A 21,737-nucleotide genomic window follows, 5' to 3' on the forward strand; every position below is an offset into this window, starting at 1 on the left:
ATCACTTATAGGAAATAAACATCCTTAAATATTCTGTGAGCCCTCTAGCAGACTCCCTGTCTAGGTTTCAGATGCCATCGAAATCCTGCCAGTATATCTAGGCCTTGCATGTAGTGTACAGCAAGTACAAACAATTATTTGGCCCTCACAGTGCCTAGGTAGCTCCTTCATATCTGTTGTATTAGAGCTGCAGCTCCAGGAGAGAAGTTAGCATGCAGGAATCAGCTTTTATTTTTAAAAAGTTTCTAGCTTTCTTGTTGCAGAGAAATTGTTGAAAATGTGATCCAAGCATACCCTGAAGGCTCAACCACCACAAGTCAGATAAAAAAATAAAAAGAACTTAATCGTATGATTTTTAAAGTCAGTTTCATAATTTTGGGAATCTGACTCATGCTTTTTGAGCTTTCAGCAGTGGCTGTACTGAAAAGGCTTTCAAGAGGATCTGACTTACATTGTTCAGATCCAATAACAAAACTTCCCTAAAATCTCCCACAGGGTCCAGAGATGAGAAAAAAGCAAAAAAAACCAAAACGAAACATATGGAGGCTCCCTTATGTGCAATATATTGTGTTTTTAACGTAGAAAGTCTTCGTAACCCATGTGTTAATTTCAAAAAATTTATAAGGATTGACAAGCCTATTTCCAATTCCTTCCTAGAGGCATTAGAACAATTTCTACTTCTCCCACAAACAAACACAGGAACCTCTTGGGATAATTTCAAATGAGAATACTCTATTTAAAATGTTTCAAAAAGTTAGTCAGGACCCCTATGAAGTACATTTTCAGTTTTTCAGCACTGTAGGCCTTGGTTCACATTCCAATAAGGTTACATATGAAAGTTATCCAAGATTAGCAGGCCCTCATTTCATGAGACTCCCTGGTCAGCCTTGAGAAATGTTTGGAACTTATCTCAGTTCAGGGAAGCATCTGAAATGGCCATTGATTGTCATAATTGCCAATCTTGTATCTTTTTGCAGTATCAATTTTCCTTTTAAATGGAGAGAAAGGTGAGGGAAATGCTTCATATACTGCAAGTTAAGCAGTTTTCAGGTGTCTAAGAGCCACACAGTGATCTACGCAAACTGTGTATCCTATTTTGAGTTTAAAAAAAAAAAAAAGGCAGTCCAGTAGCACTTTAAAGGCTAACAAAATAATTTATTCGGTGGTGAGCTTTCGTGGGACATACATGTTCTGGTATGGCTATGGTCTGAAGAAGTGGGTCTGTCCCACGAAAGCTCATCACCTAATAATTATAGATATCTATTATTTATAGATAATTAATAAATTATTAGGTGATGAGCTTTCGTGGGACAGACCCACTTCTTCAGACCATAGCCATACCAGGACAGGTATGTCCCACCAAAGCTCACCACCTAATAAATTATTTTGTTAGCCTTTAAAGTGCTACTGGACTGCCTTTTTTTTTTTGTAGAATATAGACTAACACGGCTATCTCTCTGTTACTATTTTGAGTTAATTTCTAAATAGGCTATTTCAGCATTTAGTGCTGTCTACACAGCACCAAATGTCAAAATACTGTGCTATTCTGAGGCATCCTTTACTCCTCCTGCAAGAAGGTGTAGAGGGATGCCAAAACAACACACCAAGTTCAAATATATTTTGAAATACCAGGCACATTTCGTAGATGTGGAGTAGCTATTTCAGGATATCCCAAAATAGCTCTGTCATGTAAACATAGCCCTACAAACCAAAGGCAAGGCTGGTACTCATGACTTATATGTATAGTTCTCAATGACAATAGCTACTTGGAAGGAACTACATGATGTACCTTTCTAAACTCTATGGAGAGTGGGATGAAGTGACCTAGGTATCAGCAAATAACCAGAAGAGTTTTTCTTTCTTCCACTTACCATATTTTGCCTATTTTTAATTATAACTGCTCCCTGATCTTTATACATCTTTATAGTTCAAGCTTAAAAGTGTGTCAATTATAACCTTGTTTTCACATTATTAATTTAAAAAATTAGATCTTTCCCCAGCTTTCCAAGCTTGGTATACATCCCAAGGTGAATCTTTAACCAAATCCACCCCACCCCTCTCCCAGGAAAGATAATGGAGCAAATAACTAAGAAATTAATTGGCAAACATCCATAAAATAAGTAATTGTCTACATGGATTTGTCAAAAACAAATCATGTCAAACCAACCTGGACTATTTTGATAGGATAACATGTTTTGTGAATAAGGGGGAATTGGTAGATGTGGTAGACCTAGACTTTGGTGAAGCATTTTATTTAGTCATACATAACCTTCATATAATAGACAACCTAGAAGGGGCTATTATAAGGTGGGTGCATAACCAGTTAGATAACCAGAGAATAGTTATCAATGGTTCACAGTCATAAAAAGTGGGGTTCTGGAGGAATTAGTTTTGGGATCAACTCTGTTCAACGTCTTCATCTACAATTTAGATAACGGCATAGAGAACATGCTTATAAAGATTGTGGATGATACCAACCTGGGAGGCTTTGCAAGCGCTTTGGAGGATAGCCTCATAATATAGAAAAATGGTCTGATGTAAATAGGATGACATTCAATATGGACAAAAGCAAAGTACTACACTTGGGAAGGAAAAAAAAAATCAATTGCACACATATGAAATGGAAAATGCCTGTCTAGGAAGGAGTACTGCAGAAAAGGACCCAGGAGTCACAATGAATCACAAGCTAAATATGAGTCAACAATGTGACACTGATTAAAAAAACAGCACACCCACACTTTCTGGGATGCATTAACACAAGTGTTGTAAGTAAAACAAGTAGTAATTCTTCCACTCTACTCTGATTAGGCCTCAATTTTATTGTGTCCAGTTCTGGGTGCCACATTTCAACAAAGATGCAGACAAATTGGTGAAAAATCCTAAGAACAACAACAATTTTGTTAAAGTCTAGAAAACATGACCTATGAGCACACCCAGCACCACAGCAGTGGCTTACTGGACACTAGCCAACACAAATGCAGCATTCCCCATTTCCCCACAAACATCAGGCAGATTGCATCCCCGCAGGCAGGTGAGGGCTGATTGACTGTTCTGCCCCAGGCTGCTGGCAGGCCAGAGATTTAGTCCCCTTCAGGACCAAGTGAAAGTCCAATTTATAGTCCCATCTTTATAGTGCTTATGTATCTCTTAGACTCCACTAAAGCTTTTCTGCTTCATGGCTCCTTCTGCAGACTCCTGAAGTGTTTCTCTGTTTGTTTCTTCTTCAGCAGAGTTCCACTGCTGCCTCTCTTCCCTAGGAACTCCAACAGTTTTTATTAGAGACCTCCATGCTTCAGAGCTTCCCTTATAATTAATAGTCCTTCCACCACCACTTTTGCCTCTTTTTTTTATTCCCTTATTTTCACAGGCCCTGTCGCCAGGCTCCTCCACATGTACCTACTAGTGTCCCAGCTCAAGAAATACCCTCCCTGCTTCACCACCACAGCTAGTATTCAACCTTTCTAATTAAGCCTTATTACTTGAAGCTGGGAACTCTAATTAAGCCTTACATTGTCTCAGCTCCTTAGTGAATCTGAGGAATAGTGAAGTCATAGGCAAGGCTGAGCCCTGCTTGCCTCTATGGATATGTCTATGCTTCAGGTAAAACCCTTTGGCTGGCAAATGCCAGTTGATTGGATTTCAGGGCACAGGGTGTGGTGCTGTTTAACTGCAATGTAGACTTCTGGTCTTAAACTACACCCTGAGCTCTGGAACTCTCATCTTTCAGGACCCTAGAGTCCAGGATCAGGCCCAAGCCCAGACGTCTACTCTTCAATTTGACAGCTCCACAGCCTGAGCCCTGGGAGCCCAGGTCAGCTGGCACCACAGGTCTAATTGCAATGTAGATATAATCAAAGGATCAGTCAGCCCATTCTCGACACAATACAAAATGTCACAAGAATGCGTCTCTGACACAGAGAGCATACGCTCCAAATAAATAAGGGAGGGCAAGGAGGTGGCAGAGGCGTGAAAAATGTGATACAACAGTATTAGAGAGAACATTTGCAATTGGCATAGAAAAGCCAATTGATTTAATAGTGAGAAATTTCAACTGAGAGAAAATGGAACTGTACAAACAGAATAGTGAGAATTCCAATTTTGCAATGGACATGATATCAAGTTATTGTATAAGCATCACATCATTCAAACAAATTTTAATTCATTGGCATTGCTAATCAAACTGGAAGATTGATAAATCCATGTCCAGTGACCTTCTGACAATGTTTGTTACATTAGACAGTCACACATAATCAGAGTAAGATGATTGCCTTGTTCCTAAGCCATCTTGCAGCAATCACAGGGTCCATACTTCTTTCTAGGAGACAGAAAAAGTCCAAAAAGTTGATCTGAAGAGCTCGTCATTGCTTCAAACATGGGGAACTATTACATGATGCCACCAGCTATTGCCCAGTATCACTCCCCTCCATAATTTGCAAGTTAATGGAGAGAGTTTTACTGGTCTGTCTCTCCCCTGTCTTTGATGGCCATCCTGCCCAAGAATGGGGGGATTTCAGACTGGGACAAAGTTGCTGTGGCCAGGTTCTCACAGTTATTAGTCATATTGAGGCTGGATTCCAGTGGAATATAAAAACCAGAACTGATTCATTTATCTGTCACCTATTATATGGTGCAGAGATATGGACAACTGCTCAAGGGTTCAAGTGTCACCAAGTGCCTTAGTACTCTATGACTTCTGTCCACATTGTCAAATGCCCAAAGATACTATTTTCCTTACAATGGGCAGACCATGCACCCTCAATGGCAATCAGCACATATCATTGAAGTAGATTCCTTTTACTACTCAACTTCTATATTAGTTACTTACATGAAAATTATTTCATGTAAATTCATTTCTGCTAGCATAATTGCTCTGGTGGCACAAAGCATAAACCTCACCGCCATCAGTGACATTCTCTCTACTGATCTTTCAATATTGGAAGCTCAGTCCCAATACCCCAAAACCTTGGTAATAGTCATTTACCTAAACAAGAAAGTCACCCAGGAATCATTTAATGTCACTTTTTGTAGTCACCAGGTCTAAAACAAACTCCATCAAAAGTACTCGTGTGTAACTTTGGACAGACACTGACTTTTAAAGTCCATCTGGAAAAGAGATGCAAAAGCTAAAAGCATGGATTAGTGTTGTCTGAAAATTAATGGGCACAACACGTGGCCTCCATGAACTCAGTTTAAATAGTGACTCGAACTGGTATGTTCATCCACTGAATATTGTGCATCAATATGGGCAGGCAGTTTATACATTCCAAATCTCAAGAAATGTAGCTTAATGGCACATGGAAAATCATAATGGGACTATTTAACTCAAAACCCATTCAATGGTTTCACAGTCTGGGATATATACCCCCTTCCCCTCAAAATGTGGGGAGATACACATGCTGCTCATGGGTACAATCAAACAAAGGTCAACATGAGTTTACCAATTAATGAGGACCTCCAAAAATCTCCAGAGATATTTAAGCCTTTTGGGGGACTGACTAAGAAGCTCCTAAAGAGACCTTATTCAATCCTGAGGCATACTGGAAAGCATTTTAGAATAGTGTTAGTGTCCAAAAACCCTGTTTGCTGCCCTGACAAAAGACCTTTAAGGCTTTAACCCCTCCCTGAAACAAAGGCCCACAGTCTGCAAACTATGGATTACAGTGTATATCAGTGCAAATTTTGATTGTTTACCAATGACATCAAGCCAATCTCAATGCTACCGTCTGGTTCACTGACCTGAACTTAATTATTTAAAGGTTGGTCACCTCTCTTGCCATACTAAGACGAAATAGCAGATCATTCCTCATGGGTAGGACACTTGCTAGCTCTTGAAGTAGCAAAATATTTATATACATTAAAACTTTAATGGTTATCAGATATTCTACAAGTGGCAAATGTACAGAACTGCCAACCAATGCCACTGAGGGACCCCTGACAAATAAAGGTGCATTTTGGAAGGAGGAAAAATCTTGAAAAGTATGTTGAAACTACAGTAAGCCATACTTGCCAAATGTGGCATGAATCCTCTCAACCCATCCTGCAGAAAGGTCTTTGTTTTGCAGTGAACAGAGTATGTCTGATAAAGAAAAAATTAAATGTTTGTGTGGATTTGTATACTTAACATAAAATAATATCAATCTAAACAAAAAAATAGGACCAAGTTATAAAGTTTACGCCTAGATTTTGAAACCCACTACAAAGTTTGAGGATATTTGAACCAGTGATCCCACTTCTAGACTAGAGTACACAGGTGAAAAATTTCTTTTTACTCAACCCCTTTCACCTCAAAAAGTTATTTTTTTCAAAATAGAATAACTGTTACTTTGGTTGGTACACACATGCATTTGTAATACAATCAAACAGAAAACTCAAGTAAACAAAGTATGTTGTCATCTTTTTCTTGATCCCAGAACAGTTTTACAAATCTCAGCACCTATTGCCTGCTATTTCTAACGGTGTTTTACGGGCTCTTTCCTAAGGCAGTTTTGTTTTTGAACAATGGAAGGGTGTAAAGTCTTAGACACTCCAGTTCAATAATTAGGTCAAATGCAACAACACTGTACCGGAAACTCAGTATGAAATAAACTGCAGGGTGTTCATGAGCAGCACAAAAAGCAGCAGGGCAGCCAATCTTTCCCTCTGCTACATCAGCCTAGTCATCAATTATCAAATTAGTGGAGTCAAATGAGCATACTTCCGCCTGTTCAATATACTGCATAGAAAATGGGAACTAAGAAGTTAACAGTGTGGTGGAGTGTTTTCAAATATCATTTTCTTATCAGTGTAGTAATTAACTGTCTTGTTACTTTTCATTTTCCTGTTAATCATATTTATAAATCTTTATATTTTCAAAGAGTTAAAAAGCACTTGGAAAATAACTATGCCAAACAAGACTGCAGGTACATACTTGTCAAACTATGATAGTCTCCTTCAGAGCACATTATATTACCATTGGAAACTCAACATAATTTTATAGAAACATAAATATAAACTTGAACTGTCTCATCTGTACCACAGGTTGGACTTGGACATTAATATTATACATTGAATTAGAGATGAATATAAGTTCACTTTAGTGCAAAATCATAATAAAGCTGAAACTTGTTAAAATCATTACAGCTGTTGTTTCCATGCTATATTTACTTAGCCACATAAGAAGCTATGGGCCCTGCAATAGTAAGTTTATTTTCAAAATTCAATCACCTTAAAGCAAGAATCATTTCAAGACACCCTGGATACAAAAGAATTTTAGCAATATTTTACTTTTTCATTTCATCTGGACAATTGATAATGGATCTATTTCTTATAACAGTCACCCTTTCCATGAATGTTTTCTAGAGGCTTGCCTACACTTGAAATTTACCAAAGTAGCCAAAGTGGAACAGCTATTTCAGCATATTTCCAAGTGTGGACAAGCACTTGGAGAATACTCATGCAAAGCAAATCTGGATATGCAGTTCAAAATAGTGGCATTTGTACTGAACATTTGTTTATGACAACAGTCATGTAATCAAAGTACAGAGAGGTCACATAGCATTCTGTTCAAGCAAAGTTAAGTCACGCCATTTAGATTTCAAATAGAAACTGTTTCCATAAAATAAACTGCTTGTGAATCATCTCCAAATCAAGAATTACAGACTGAGAATTTATTCTGTGATTACATATACTAGCTAGTTGAGTGAGGGGGCTGAAAATGCAAAAAAGAATATATTATTGGGTACAAATTTCTCTCTCTCCTCTGCCTGGTATTTTATTAGCAGTTTCAGCCAAGACAGACTGGATTGAATGGAGAGGTTCTATGCAGATCAGCTGTGGTTTATGATGATGAAGCCCATACAAGAATGCTTAAGCAGCCACAATCTTTTCTGTGATTAGACAAAGTATTTCAGTTTCCACGGCAATCGATCTTGCACCTTTAATCAGCAGCAGAATTTGACAAACATTTTAAAAATAACCCTACATTTCACAAAAGGGAAACAATATGCTAGTTATTTGTTTCATTACCTATATTTATTTAATTCTACGTTGCAACCTGACAAAACCTGAAGACACCAAAGGAGATTATTTACTAGATTTTGACAGAAAAAAACAAAGAATTATAGCATATGACACGCTCCTTTGTGGCCAGTTCCATAGAATCAAAAAGTTAGTGATAGCTACTTGGAAGCAGCCGAGCACAGGAGAGATGACAAATGTGAAATCAAGACTGTGTTTGTGGTTCTTGTTTATAGCAGGGCCTGGGACTTGCTTCATGACAAAAGACTGCTTGATTCTATAACTTGTACAGTTTTGAAAAATGCAAACTTCCCACATGCAAGTGACCAAAGAGGGCTTTCTTATTTTGGGGATGTTTGACCAGGTTATTGAAATTACTGGTTCGTGGATAGAATGCAGCTTTAAAATAAACAAATAAATAAAATCGGTGGCACTCAAATAAACCCTTTCACACTGGCTATGTTTGCACTAGCGAATTTTTTCAGAAAAGCCAGGCCTTTCGAAAAATCCCACAGAGCATGTGCACACAAAATACGTTCTACGGCCCATTCTTTTGAAAGAACAGCCAGGGTGTGGCCTATTGTTCTTTCAAGGAGTAAATCAATTTTGCAACCCACTTTTTTGTAGCACAGTGGTGTTCTTTGGAAAGAAGTTTTCAGGAGAGTTACTGAGACTCAGTTCTTAAGGCAAAGGTTCTTTGGGAGACTTTTTCCTCACGCTCAACCTCCCAATTGCACTGGATCTTCTTTGGTATTACAGCAGCAATAATTATGCTTGGTTACATGACATATCAATAATGTGAGGCCAAAATATTAAAACAATCTTGATTTAAAAGGATGTTTAATATGATGGACATGCCTGCTTGGTTATGGCCTCCCATTTTCAATCTATGCTATTTGTTTCCTGTCTCTGTGTGTAGGAATTCATTTTTTATTAATACAGAACCTTTCCTTGTTGTCTTTTCTTTTCAGCTCCTGCCGTGCTATGGGGAGATTTTTGAAGGCACAAAGGGCAGTTAGGTGCCTAACTGATATTTATATCTTTGTAAATCTCTCCTCTAGTCTCCCTGGGTCATTTTGCAGCTTAGTTCTGTCATTCTGTATGTTTGATATCTCTCCAGTATCTGTGAGTGCACGTTTGATTCCAGTTGAATATAAACTGAGGAAACTCTTGACAAAGACAGACATAAAGCTGCTATGCACACAGTGCTAAGGAGAGTCTGGATTATTTAATCATCAAGAAAAACATCTCTGGAAATTCTAAATAGTGTGTGAGAATGATTAGAGCTTACAACTAACTGTAGCTTGTAGATTTACTGTTGCTTCATCTTTGTGGTAAAAACATCTCGCTGGTCCACCTTTAAGCGGACCATGAACAACAGTTTGAGAATCATATCACTGATCTGAAACAGTACCTAATCCTTATGGGTTTAATTTGTACCCATCGCTGTTAGCATAGCAGAATATGGCATGAGCCCTTTACTTCTAAAGATAACGTTCAGTTGGGCTTCAAGGTAGGTTACGAGGGCATGAGAGCTGATCACTTCCGTGGCTGCTTATCTAAATGAAAAACATAACAAGAATCCCAGCCTGACCTCAGAAAACGGCTTAGAACTGGACCATTATGCTGGGTAAGTAGGCTGTTGTACAAGCTTCCCTCCCTCTCCCACCCAGCACACACAGCACATTCTTGCAATGTGACCACCATGTCCCTCTCTCTCTCTCTCTCTCTCTCTCTCTCTCTCTGTCTCACACACACACGTACGTGGGCAATAAGTTCACCCCATTATTACATTTTAAAAAGCACTACCCAATGCCTGAGGAATACAGTAAGCCCTTGAGGTGCATGGGGGTTGCACCTGGTTCTGGGTCCCCTGGCTTGCAGGTGCTGGGAAACTGATCAGCCCAGCAGAGCTGGTCAGTTTCCGAGCTCCCAGAGTGGCAGGGAGCTGAGAACCAGGGGGCAGCCTGGTTCCCATCTCCCCACTGCTTGCTGCTTGTGGGACCTGGGAAACTGACCAGCTTGTCAGTTTCCCAGGTCCTGCAAGCAGCGGGGAGCTGGGAATCAGGCAGCAGCCTGGCTCTGGGCTCCCCTCCACTTTCAGAGAGGGAAAACTGAACAGGGGAGCAGCCTTAGTCAGTTTCCTGGCTCCAGCCAGTGAAGGGGAACCAGGGGCAGTCTTCACTCCACTCCACTGCCCTGCTCAGTTTCCTGGCTTTGCAAGTGGCTTGTGTGCTGCCACCTGGTTCCCAGCTCCCTGTCACTCTGGGGACCAGGAAACCATTCCTGTCAGGGGCAGCAAGAGTCAGGCTGCTGCCTCTAACAGGAACCGTTTCCCCGCTCCTGTCAGGGGCAGCAGTCACATTAACCCAAGACATGTGCAACTTGATTGCACATATCTCGAGGGTTTACTGTACCACATTGATTTTACAATCATACAAATAATTCAATTATAAGCTCTTTTGAGTAGATACTATTTTTTTCCTATCCAATACACCATGATGGTGAGAGCAGGCTCATTCAGATATGGCAGGCAACTAGCTTGGTTTACAAGGGAAATCCTTGTCGAGCTTAAACTCAGAAAGGGTGCATATAAGATGTGGACATTTTCACAGACGACTAAAGAGGAGTATAAATATATGGCTGGAGAACGTCGGGGCATAATCAGGAAAGCAAAAGCACAACTGGAACCACAGCTAGCAAGGGATATGAAGGGCAACAAGATGGGTTTCTACAGGCATGTTAACAATAAGAGGGTTATCAGGGAGGGTGTGGGACCATTACTGGATGAGGGAGGTAAGATGGTGACACATGCTGTGGGAAAGGCTGAAGTAATCAATGCTTTTTTTGCCTCAGACTTCATGGGCAAGATCAACTCCCTGACTATGGCTCTAGGCAATGCAGTATGGGAAGGAGGTGGGCAGCCCATGGTGCGGAAAGAATGGGTTAAGAGCTATTTAGAAAAGCTAAGCTAGATGCACACAGATCCAGGGATCTGGATTTAACGCATCCAAGGATACCGAGTTAATTGGCAAATGTCATTGCAGAGCCTTTGGCCATTATCTTTGAAAACTCAGGGAGATCAGGAGAGGTCCCAGATGACTGGAAAAAGGCAAATGTAGTGCCCAAGTTTTAAAAAGGAAGGAATGACAATCCAGGGAACTATAAACCAATCAGCCTTACCTCAGTACCTGGAAAAATCATGGAGGGAATCCTCAAGGAATCCATTTTGGAGCACTTGGAAGAGGGGAAAGTTATCTAGAGTAGTCAATATGGATTCACCAAGGGCAAGTCATGCCTGGACAATCCGATTAGCTTCTATGATGAGGTAACTGGCTCTGTGGACATGGGGAAGTCAATGGATGTGATATATCTTGACTTTAGGAAAGCTTTTGATAACTTGTCCGTAAGTTAAGGAAGTATGGACTGTAAGCTGGACAGAAAACTAGTATGATGGATGGGCCCAAATGGTAGTGGTCAATGGCTCAGTGTCTGATTGGCGGTCAGTTTCAAGTGGAGTGCCCCAAGGATCAGTACTGTTCAACATCTTTATTAATGACCTGGATGAAGAGATGGATTGCACCCTCAGCAAATCTGCAGATGACACTAAGCTATGGGGTCGGGTAGACACACTGAAGTGTAGGGATAGGGTGCAGAGTAACCTAGACAAACTGGAGGATTGGGCCAAAAGAAATTTGATGAGGTTCAAGGAGCAGTGCAGAGTCCTGAAACTGGGACAGAAGAATCCCAAGCATTGTTACAGGCTGGGGACCGACTGGCTAAGTAGCAATGTATCAGAAAAGGACCTGTCGATTACAGTGGATGAGAGGCTGGATACGAGTCAACTGTGTGCCCTTGTAGCTAAAAATGCTAATGGCATACTGGGGTGCTTTAAGAAAAGCATTTCCAGCTGATCTAGAGAAGTTATTATTCCCCTCTACTTGCCACTGAGGAGGCCAAATCTGGAATACTGTGTCCAGTTCTGGGACCCCAAGTGTAGAAAGGAAGTGCATGCATTGGAGTGGGTTCAGGGAAGGGCAACGAAAATGATTAGGGGGCTGGAGCACATGACCTATGAGAAGAGGCTGAGAGATTTGGGTTTATTTAGTTTGCAGAAGATTAGATTGAGGGGTGATTTGACAGCAGCCTTCAACTTTCTGAAAGGGGGCTCTAAAGAGGAAGGAGGGAGACTGTTCTCAGCGGTGACAGATGGCAGAACAGGGAGCAATGGTCTGAAGTTACAGAGGGAGAGGTGTAGGTCGGGTATTACAAAAAACTATTTCACCATGAGAGTACTTCACTGGAATGCATTTCCAAGAAAGGTGGAGGAATCTCCATCCCTAGAAGTTTTTAAGTCCTGGCTTGACATAGTCATGGCTGGGATGATTTAGTCGGGGTTGATCCTGCTTTAGGCAGGGGGCTGGACTGGATGACTTCCTGAGGTCCCTTTCAGCCCCAGAATTCTATGATTCTATGACCGCTAACCTTTATTGAAATATAAATATCTACAGTGCTCATTCAGACACAGAGAAACTGAGACTGAAACAGGAGGTCACATGATTACTCAATCCACAAAAAGTCCCGTGGCCCACTCAAAGACTAACAGATTTATTTGGGCATAAGCTTCTGTGGATAAAACTCACTTCATTAGATGCCTTGGACCTTTAAGGTGCCACAGGACTCCTCATCGTTTTTGCAGATTCAGACTAACATGTCTACTCCTTTGTGACTAGTCTCCAAAAAAAAGACTGGGAAATAGATTACAGTTCAGGATATGCTGATAGCCAGTCCTGTGGTCAGATGATGCCTCTCTCCACCACAGCACTGGGGATTCCAAAATCAGCCCAATTCTCATAATACTTTTAAGGTAAATGGAACGAACAATGTATGTTTGTTCTTGCTGAAGGAATCTACATTACAGCTCTGAATGGCACTTTTTCAGAAAAACAAGATTGGGAAAGAAGCGGGTTGCAATTTCAAATTAACATTTTGTTACTAGCAAATTTTCCTAGCATTTCCATTTGAGTTTCTGAGACAAGACTAAACAATTTTCACATCCATTTTAGACAGATAATTTCTCAAACTTTACTGTGACAGAATTTTTTTAAAAAGATTGCTCTCCCTGAATATTACTATATCTTGCCTAAGCCTTAAAATGGATTTCTGTATCATATTAAAAGTAAAATTAAAGAAAATGCCATACCTGCCAGTATTAAATCTGAAGCTGATGCTACTACACTAGTTAGAAGAAGTCAGCTGTGATCATCAACAACCTTTCCTCAAAACATCTTCAATTAATGTCTAAGAAAGCAGTAAGCCACATTACAGCTGTCTAGGACTATTACTGTCACCACAGATCACACTCAGCCCTGTATGAAATGTTTAGTACAGCAAAACTTTCTGCTTAAAATTTTTCTAAGGACTTTTAACAACCCAGTGAGATCTCTGAGAGACCTGGGAGGAAAAATTACATAAAACCTTGATCTTCTTTGATATTACTGCAGGTAATAAAGAAAAAGGACAACTGAACAGATTTTGCCTTCTATTATAGACAGTGGACTAACCAGTCAAAAGAAATATAAGGCAAATGGAATCTCTGGTGTCACAATTCTCTAATGTTTATAGAAAACAGAATTAAAAACATAATTCAGAAAATCAGTAACAATTAAAGAAGAAAGACACTAAGGCTGTGGCCACACTTGGCCAAAACTTTGAAATGGCCATGCAAATGGCCATTTCGAAGATTACTAATGAGGTGCTGAATTGAATAGCCAATGCCTCATTAGCATTAGGACACTTCCGGCCACGGTGCTTCGAAAGCACCACTTTCGAACATGTGCAGCTACACAGAGGTCCTTTTCGAAAGGACCTCGCACATTTCGAAATCCCCTTATTCCTCTCAGCTCAGAAATTTGAAGGGTCCTTTCGAAAAGTACCCCCGTGTAGTTGCACATGTTTGAAAGCGGTGCTTTCGAAGTGCCGTGGCCGGAAGCGTCCTCATGCTAATGAGGCGCTGAATATTCAGTTCAGCACCTCATTAGTAATCTTCGAAATGGCATGCAAATACCACAGCCTAACACTATTTCCTCCAAAATCCTGCTCTTTAAGGAAGCGAGAATTGCAGCATTATTTCCATATCTAAAGGTAATATAAGCAGAGTGCAAGCCATGAACATTTCACAAGTCAATTTCTATAATGTAATGCTGTTGATGTTGACAACATGGTTAGCTTCCCCTATCCTAGAGAGCACTTATCTTCCAGCTGCAACTGAAAGATACACAGCACTCCCACCCGAAAATGGTAGGTTGAGGATTTGTATGTAATCAGGCCCTACTGCAGTGTAAATGATATCAAAAATGTTGTACAAATATAATAAATGACAGCTCCCTGATCAAAGGGCTTTTCATCCAAGAGGCAAGACATAATAGATCGATAAAGATGAAGCAAAGAGAACATGCTCACCAAAATAACAGAAAGTTCAGCACTGACCAGCTGTGTTTATAATATGTAGCCAATCCACAGGGGGAATCACAAAACTCACACACCCAGTGAAAAATTTTACTGAACACCTACTTTTCCAAGGACTAAGGCCACTCATCAGGTCAAACGACGCTGAAGCCACCAATCAAAATGTGCCCCCTCCTGCCTGGTCTTTCATTGAGACAGGTAATCCCCCTGGTTGGGCTGAAAGAATCAGACCTCCCATTGTGTGCTGCTAATTTAGGGCTACCATATTTGAACTTTCAAAAAAGAGGGCAACCCTAAGAGTGGATGTATCTGTATCAGTATCTCCCAACTTGTGTTGTATTAAATGTACCATATATCCTATCACACATTCATATAACACGAGTCAGTAGATTTGGTTGGAACTTTTCTGAAAGTTAAAATAGAATAAACCTAGCAAATTAATGTTACACCCCCTCCCTCCCAGATACACACAGCATACTCACCAAATCAATTAAAGCTGGATCATCTCCAAACCACCAAATGAATTCTTGGTGGCACCCTCAAATCCATTAATGTTGGGCGGTCTGCCTTTCACATCTCCAGTACATCAATTAATGCTCCTCTGATCATGCTACTTGGTCCATTCCTGTCCCATTTCCTAACGTCCCTCACACCCACTTTTCTTCTCCTTTACTCTTCTCTTTAACCTCTCACTCTCCTTTAACTCTTTCCACTCAAAATTCAAGCATGCGTTAGTCTCTCTCATCTTAAGCAACCTCCTCCCTCCCAAGGACTCTCCAAATCCTGCCTCATCTACCCTATCCCTTTCATTTAAGCTCACTGAACACATTGGCTACAATCACTGAAGTTCCTCTCCTCCATTTACAGCTTAGACTCGCTTTAATCTGGTTTCCATTCCATGCATGCCATTGAAATTGGTCTTGACAAAGTCTCACTCTTTTCCTAGAGCAGTGTCAAAATCAATTCTCTTCACTGACCGGTCACCTGCTTTGACATTGTCAGTCATCCTCCTCTTCTTAAACTCTTGTCCTCCCTTGCAGTGTTCCCTATAACCTGAGCACTTAGGCAGCTGCCCAGGTAAGATTCAGGTGCCACCAATCTGATTAGCAGAACACCCACAGCACCCACAGCCAGCAGCACATTTCTTCTGGTGGTGCTCATCCCTATCTGCCTTGGGGCACATAATAAAATTTATTCTGCCCATGGAGGGAAAAAATTAGAGGGAACCCTGCTCCCTTAACTTCTGTGATTGTTATCTCCAGGTTTTCTTCCTACCTCTACAATAACTCTTTCACAGAGTGGTCTTTCAAGGACCTCCTCACCCCTCCTCCAACTTTCAATGGGCATTCCAGAGGTCGTTGGTCCCTTTCTCTTCTCACACCATAGGTCTGGGAATGTCAGCACAAAAGATGTAGTCGAATGTGTGTTTGCAAATGACAACTCACAGATCTACCTCTCTGCTCCAGATACATTTCCCATCCAAACTAAAATCTCAGCATGGCTCTGACATCTCCTTGTATATGTCTAGCTATCAGTTCAAATGAGCAAAAACAATCTCCACACTCTCAAACCCCATCCACTAGCTCCTTTCACCACAGAGCACACAACCAACCTGCTTGTCACTCGGGCTCATAATATAATTTTCATCTTAAAGGTGTCTGTAGGTCCTCACATCTAGTAGTAGTAGGCATCCTTCAGTCTGCACAGACTATGGATCGCGCCTTTTAAAGTTTCAATTTAAGACTTCATTTACAGCGTCTATTGTGACTATAAAGACCCACACGAGAGTGACAGTCCTTGCTGCATCTCTTGCAGATGTAGTGGGTGTCTGGCAAGTCCTTATTGTGCTTTCTGTGCGCTCGCTTCTCCTCTGCTAGCTGTCTGATCTTCAACTCGCCCTTCTGAAGGCCCTCGTGTAACCCCTGCCTCCATCTGCCGTGGTCGTCTGCTAGTTCTTCCCAGTTGTCCAGCTCGATGTCTACCTCTGAGGTCTCTCTTGCAGACATCTTTGTAACGCAACTGGGGGCGTCCGGGGGGTCTTTTGCCAGAAGCTAGCTCACCATACATTCTTTTGGAATCCTTCCATCGTTCATCCTGTGGACGTGGCCAAGCCAGCGGAGCCGACGCTGCCTGAGGAGGGTGTGCATGGTTGGGATTCCAGCTTGCTCGAGGACAGCTGTGTTGGTAACTTTGTCCTTCCATGATATTCCAAGGATGCGCCTGAGGCAGCGCAAGTGGAAGGCGTTCAGCCTCTTTTCCTGGCGGGCATACAGGGTCCAAGTCTCGCTGCCATAAAGGAGGGTGTTGAGGATGCAGGCTCTGTAGACTTGCATTTTGGTGTGAGTGTACAGCTTGTTGTTATTCCACACTCTCTTGCTGAGTCTGGACAGAGTTGTGGCCACTTTTCCGATCCTCCTGTTTAGCTCAGTGTCCAACGACAGGGTGTCAGTGATGGTGGACCCGAGGTAAACGAACTCGTGGACAACCTCTAACGTATAGTTGTCAATGCTGATTGATGGGGATTCAGCAACATCTTGACCAAGTACATTTGTCTTCTTTAGGCTGATGGTAAGCCCAAAGTCCTTGCACGCTTTGGAGAACCGATCTAGCAGTTTTTGAAGCTGGTCTTCTGTGTGAGACACTACAGCAGCATCGTCTGCGAACAGCATGTCTCTGATGAGGACTTCTCGCACCTTAGTCTTAGCTCTCAGCCTTGCAAGGTTAAACAGTTTCCCATCAGATCTTGTGTGCAGCAAGATGCCCTCTGTTGAAGATCCAAAGGCATGCTTCAGGAGGAGTGCGAAGAAGATCCCGAACAATGTTGGAGCAAGCACGCATCCTTGTTTGACGCCGCTCCTGATTCTGAAAGCATCCGATAATGCACCGTCATATTGGATGGTTCCTCTCATGTCTTCGTGGAACGACTGGATCATCTTGAGTAACCGTGGAGGACAGCCTATCTTGTGGAGCAGTTTGAACAGACCATCCCTGCTGACCAAGTCAAAAGCCTTGGTCAAGTCGATGAAGGCTATGTAGAGTGGCTTTCTCTGCTCCCTGCACTTCTCCTGCAGCTGCCTTAGAGAGAAGACCATGTCAACGGTAGACCTCTCTGCACGGAATCCGCACTGCGATTTGGGGTACACCCTCTCAGCAATCTTCTGGAGTCTGCCAAGGATGCCGCGAGCGAACAGTTTACCAGTGACGCTTAGGAGGGAGATTCCACGGTAGTTGTTGCAGTCGCTTCTGTCTCCTTTGTTCTTATACAATGTTACAATGTCAGCGTCACGCATATCCTGTGGAACCTCACCCTCTTTCCAGCACAGGCACAGTACCTCATGTAGGGGTTCCAGGAGTGTGTCCGTGGCACATTTGATTACCTCTGGTGGTATACCATCCTGACCAGGGGCCTTTCCTGCTGCAATGCTGTCGATGGCTCTCTTCAGTTCATCCACAGTCGGTTCTTGATCCAGTTCGTCCATTACTGGTAGGAGCTTGATGGCATCGAGGGCTGCGTCAACCACAACATTCTCGCGTGAGTACAGCTCGGAGTAGTGCTCGATCCAGTGCTCCATCTGTTTGGCTTTGTCAGCGATGACTTCACCAGATTTGGATTTCAGAGGTGCCATCTTGTTCTGGGTGGGTCCTAATGCCTTCTTCATACCCTCGTACATTCCTCTGAGATTACCAATTGGTACGTCCTCACATCTAGGCTATGTCTAAAACTTGCCAATTACTTCTGTGTAGCATCTCTGAAATACAGCCTTTTATCCATTCATACAGCAAGAACTCTTGTCATCTAATGTCTTGATTGCTGTAACACCCTTCCACGGGGCTGTCACAAGTACAGCCGTGTCCCACTCCTACCTATTCACAGTGTTGCTGCAAAGGAAGTTTCCCTAGTCCAGGTGTGGCCAACCCATGGCTCTTTGAGACTCTAGAAGTGGCTCCTCAGAGCTGCATGCTGGGAGTGCTGCCTGCCTGCTCCACACATGTGCCCCACAACTTGGTGGGTAAAGCACATGGCGGTGGCAGCTCCTCCTCAGAGCATGCTGGGAGTGCTACCTGCCTGCTCCATGCACGCACTCCACGGTGGGAGAAGTGCATCATGGCAGCACTGCTTCAATAGATTCTGTTAGTGCCCCAATAGATTTGGTTTCTCAACAGTGCCTTGGTTGCCAGAACAGATTTGCTATTTACTGTCAGTTACTAATGAGCAGAAAAAGCAGGTTTTCAAGCTGCAGCCAGCGAAGGAAGACTTAGGACACCTTTCCTTTCTGCAGCCCTGCAAACCAGCCTGCAGACTGGCAAGGAATGGGCAGGTGACTGCAGTCTGAATGTCAGGACTTTCGGCAAGGAACTGTGACACTGGGGACCCATTAGGCTACATCATATGTCTCCCTGCACGCTCCAGGAGTCAGGGCTCAACAAATCCCAGGACACGCCTTCCCTGCGTGCTGTCTCCTGGCATGGTGTAGCCTGGGAAGTGGAGGGAGAAATATGGTGCTACCCTGGCAGCTGGGCTGCAGACACTTGTTTCTGCTATTGCACTGCTCACCTGCTCTCCTTACCTCCTGCACAGTCCATGAATGCAGGAAGGTTTGCTGGGCTGCAGCAAACTCACATCCCAGCATAAGGTTGCCAATATTCCAGCATTGGCCTGGCGTCTTCCAGAATCAGCAGGAATCTCCTGGTGACCGTTGAAAGATCTTGGTGATGTTTACAGGATATTTTAAGAAAATGACATTACATCATGTTGAGGAAAAAAAATCTCCCAGAAGAGCTTCAGTCAGAGTTGGCAACCTTAGCACAGCAGCACTTGCTTTCTCTAGCTGACGGCTTTCAAACCTGCCTGTAGGGCATGCCCTGCAGGTCCCAATACTTCATTCCCTGGATACAGCCTCACAAAGCTGCCTGCCAGGTGTGCGTGTTGGGAGTGGGGAGGAGGTGCTTGCTATATCCTAGCATTTCCTCCCTGGCGACAGCCTCATAAACATATCTGCATACGGGGCCTTCCTTGAGGAGGGGGGGAAGCTGCTAATAAGCCCTATGCCATTTTCAATATCCTGATATTCATATGGTGAGATTGGTCCCAGACATTTTGCCATTAACCGGAAGTTGTTAATAATCAGGACTGCTATTAAACAAAATCTACCATATATACCCACGCTACCTATGATCTCTTCTTCACTACTACAGCACGGCATTCTGGGGCTCAGCAGGGCCGACAGCCTCCTCATGTCATGGGGCAAGGTGGGAAGGGGGTCTGGCTCCATGCTCCCAGAAGGGGTGGGTCCAAGTGAGAAAGGGGTGGGGCCTGGGGCTGTCTGTCCTTAGTTCTGCTCAGATTACAGCGCTGCTCCACCCTCCCTCACAGCTGCATGGAGTGGCAGAACAGCACTGCCATGACCCTTCAGAGGGGCCCAGAGCTCTGCCACTTCTGCCGCCAAAGTAGAGGTGGCAGCAGCCGGAGCTCCAATTCCCTGTGCAACTGCTGCCCTTGCCCCACACCGTGTCAGCGCGCCTGCTGGGACCTGATGTCACGAAGGCCAGGGCTCAAGCAAAGTTAGGTGCCCAAATATTTTGAAGACCTAGTTTGAGAACCAGAGTTCTGTATCAAAGACAAAGTACAGTCCTGGCTGCACAGTAGAATGCTATGGGTTGCATTTAGCCTGCAGCCTAGCCACACCTGAACTAACCAATGGCGACTGGTGCCCACAATAAAAGTAGCCTGTCTCTTCCCTCCATGTTAATCATATTTTTCATACGAAAAAATGGGACATTGAGGTTGCAGGGATGGCACAAGGAATGTTTTCATCCTATGCAGATGGGCGTTGTTCTGAGCACTCTCTCATTCCTCAGAACACAAGCCCGACCTCCGTCATGCTCATGTCTAACCAACACCCTCCACCACTTTCTGTACCCTCTCATCACAAAACAATCCTGTCAGTTGCTCATTCTGGAAGAACTGAGGCAATAAGTGGTATGTGACTAAGACCTGAAACAGCCATACAGAAGTCTGAATTTCCTGTTATGTTTCCCCTCTCAGTGCTGCAGACAACCTATACTTTGCCTATACTCTAACCCTACCAAATAGACAGCATGGCTCACCCTGCCTCTCCTCTATCTTCTGCCTGTAATTTATGTGATGCAGGACCAGAAACCTCTTTCCCCTCACCTGGTAGCAGCTAGATCCACTGCAGCCTCCATGGGCTAGAGCAGCTCCAAATCAACAAGAAGTTGCCTACTGATAGCATGTGATATTGCAGCTTCCAGTATGGCCAAGTCTATACTACCTCTCTACTGGGCTGCAACTTTCTGGATCAGGGATGTGAAAAACATTCCCCCTCCCCCAAAGGCAGTAAGTTACAGTGCTGTAAAACACCAGTTTAAGCCAGACCACAGCACTGGGACCCTGGCTCGTGGCACAATTGGCTACTCCTCTCAGGGAGGTGCTTTACACAGAGATCTCTCCCAGCACTCCTGCCATGGCTACAGGTCTCTTTAAAGTGCTGGCATGCAGGCAGCACTCTCCTGGAAGGTGTGGGTCCAAGTCAGCAAGTGGCAGGCCTTAGGGCCTCACAGCCACATGGAGCAGCGTTAGAGTAGCAGTGGTGGCACCTGGAGCTCCATGTCCCTTTCAAATGCCTCAGAGTGCTGTGTTGCTCCTCCGCATGTGGCTCTGAAGAATCATGGGGGGGCAGGGACTAGGTCTGACTGTCCAAAGCCACACCCATTCCATCCTCAGTGCTTTAAACTTTCGAGTGTAAACTAAGCCTAAAACAGCTGAATGACATTTATAATACTATTTTTGGGGCTTATCCCAAGCCACTAATGACCAACCACTGCCATGAAATACTTATGTAATTTGGCTCCCTTTATTTCTATGTACTGCAGTTTTAAGCATTCTGCTGGCTACAGAGACAGGCAACCATATTGTCTTCAGCAGCCTATCAAAGTGAATGTGCTATATTTTTTTGCATAAATACTTTACTTTTGTTCTTTCTCAATTTGGTTTCTTTATAAACAATTCAGACTAAAAGGAACTCTTTACTGTTTATTTGTGAAGAAGCCTGTGGTTTAAAAACCCATCAGTCAAAAGGGTTCCATATCCTTTTTCACTTTGCAGTTCTATGTCAACATTTTAGTATTTAAATTATAAAAAATAAGACATTGAAGCCAAAAAGTGATAACCTCAAGAAATGATTTATCACTGTGGTTTCCTGCACATTTAATAGCTCAACTTGTTAGTGGTTTTGCTTTCTACTCTCACCTCT

Source organism: Carettochelys insculpta, chromosome 3 (assembly GCF_033958435.1).
Source record: "Carettochelys insculpta isolate YL-2023 chromosome 3, ASM3395843v1, whole genome shotgun sequence".
Lineage (NCBI taxonomy): Eukaryota > Metazoa > Chordata > Testudines > Carettochelyidae > Carettochelys > Carettochelys insculpta.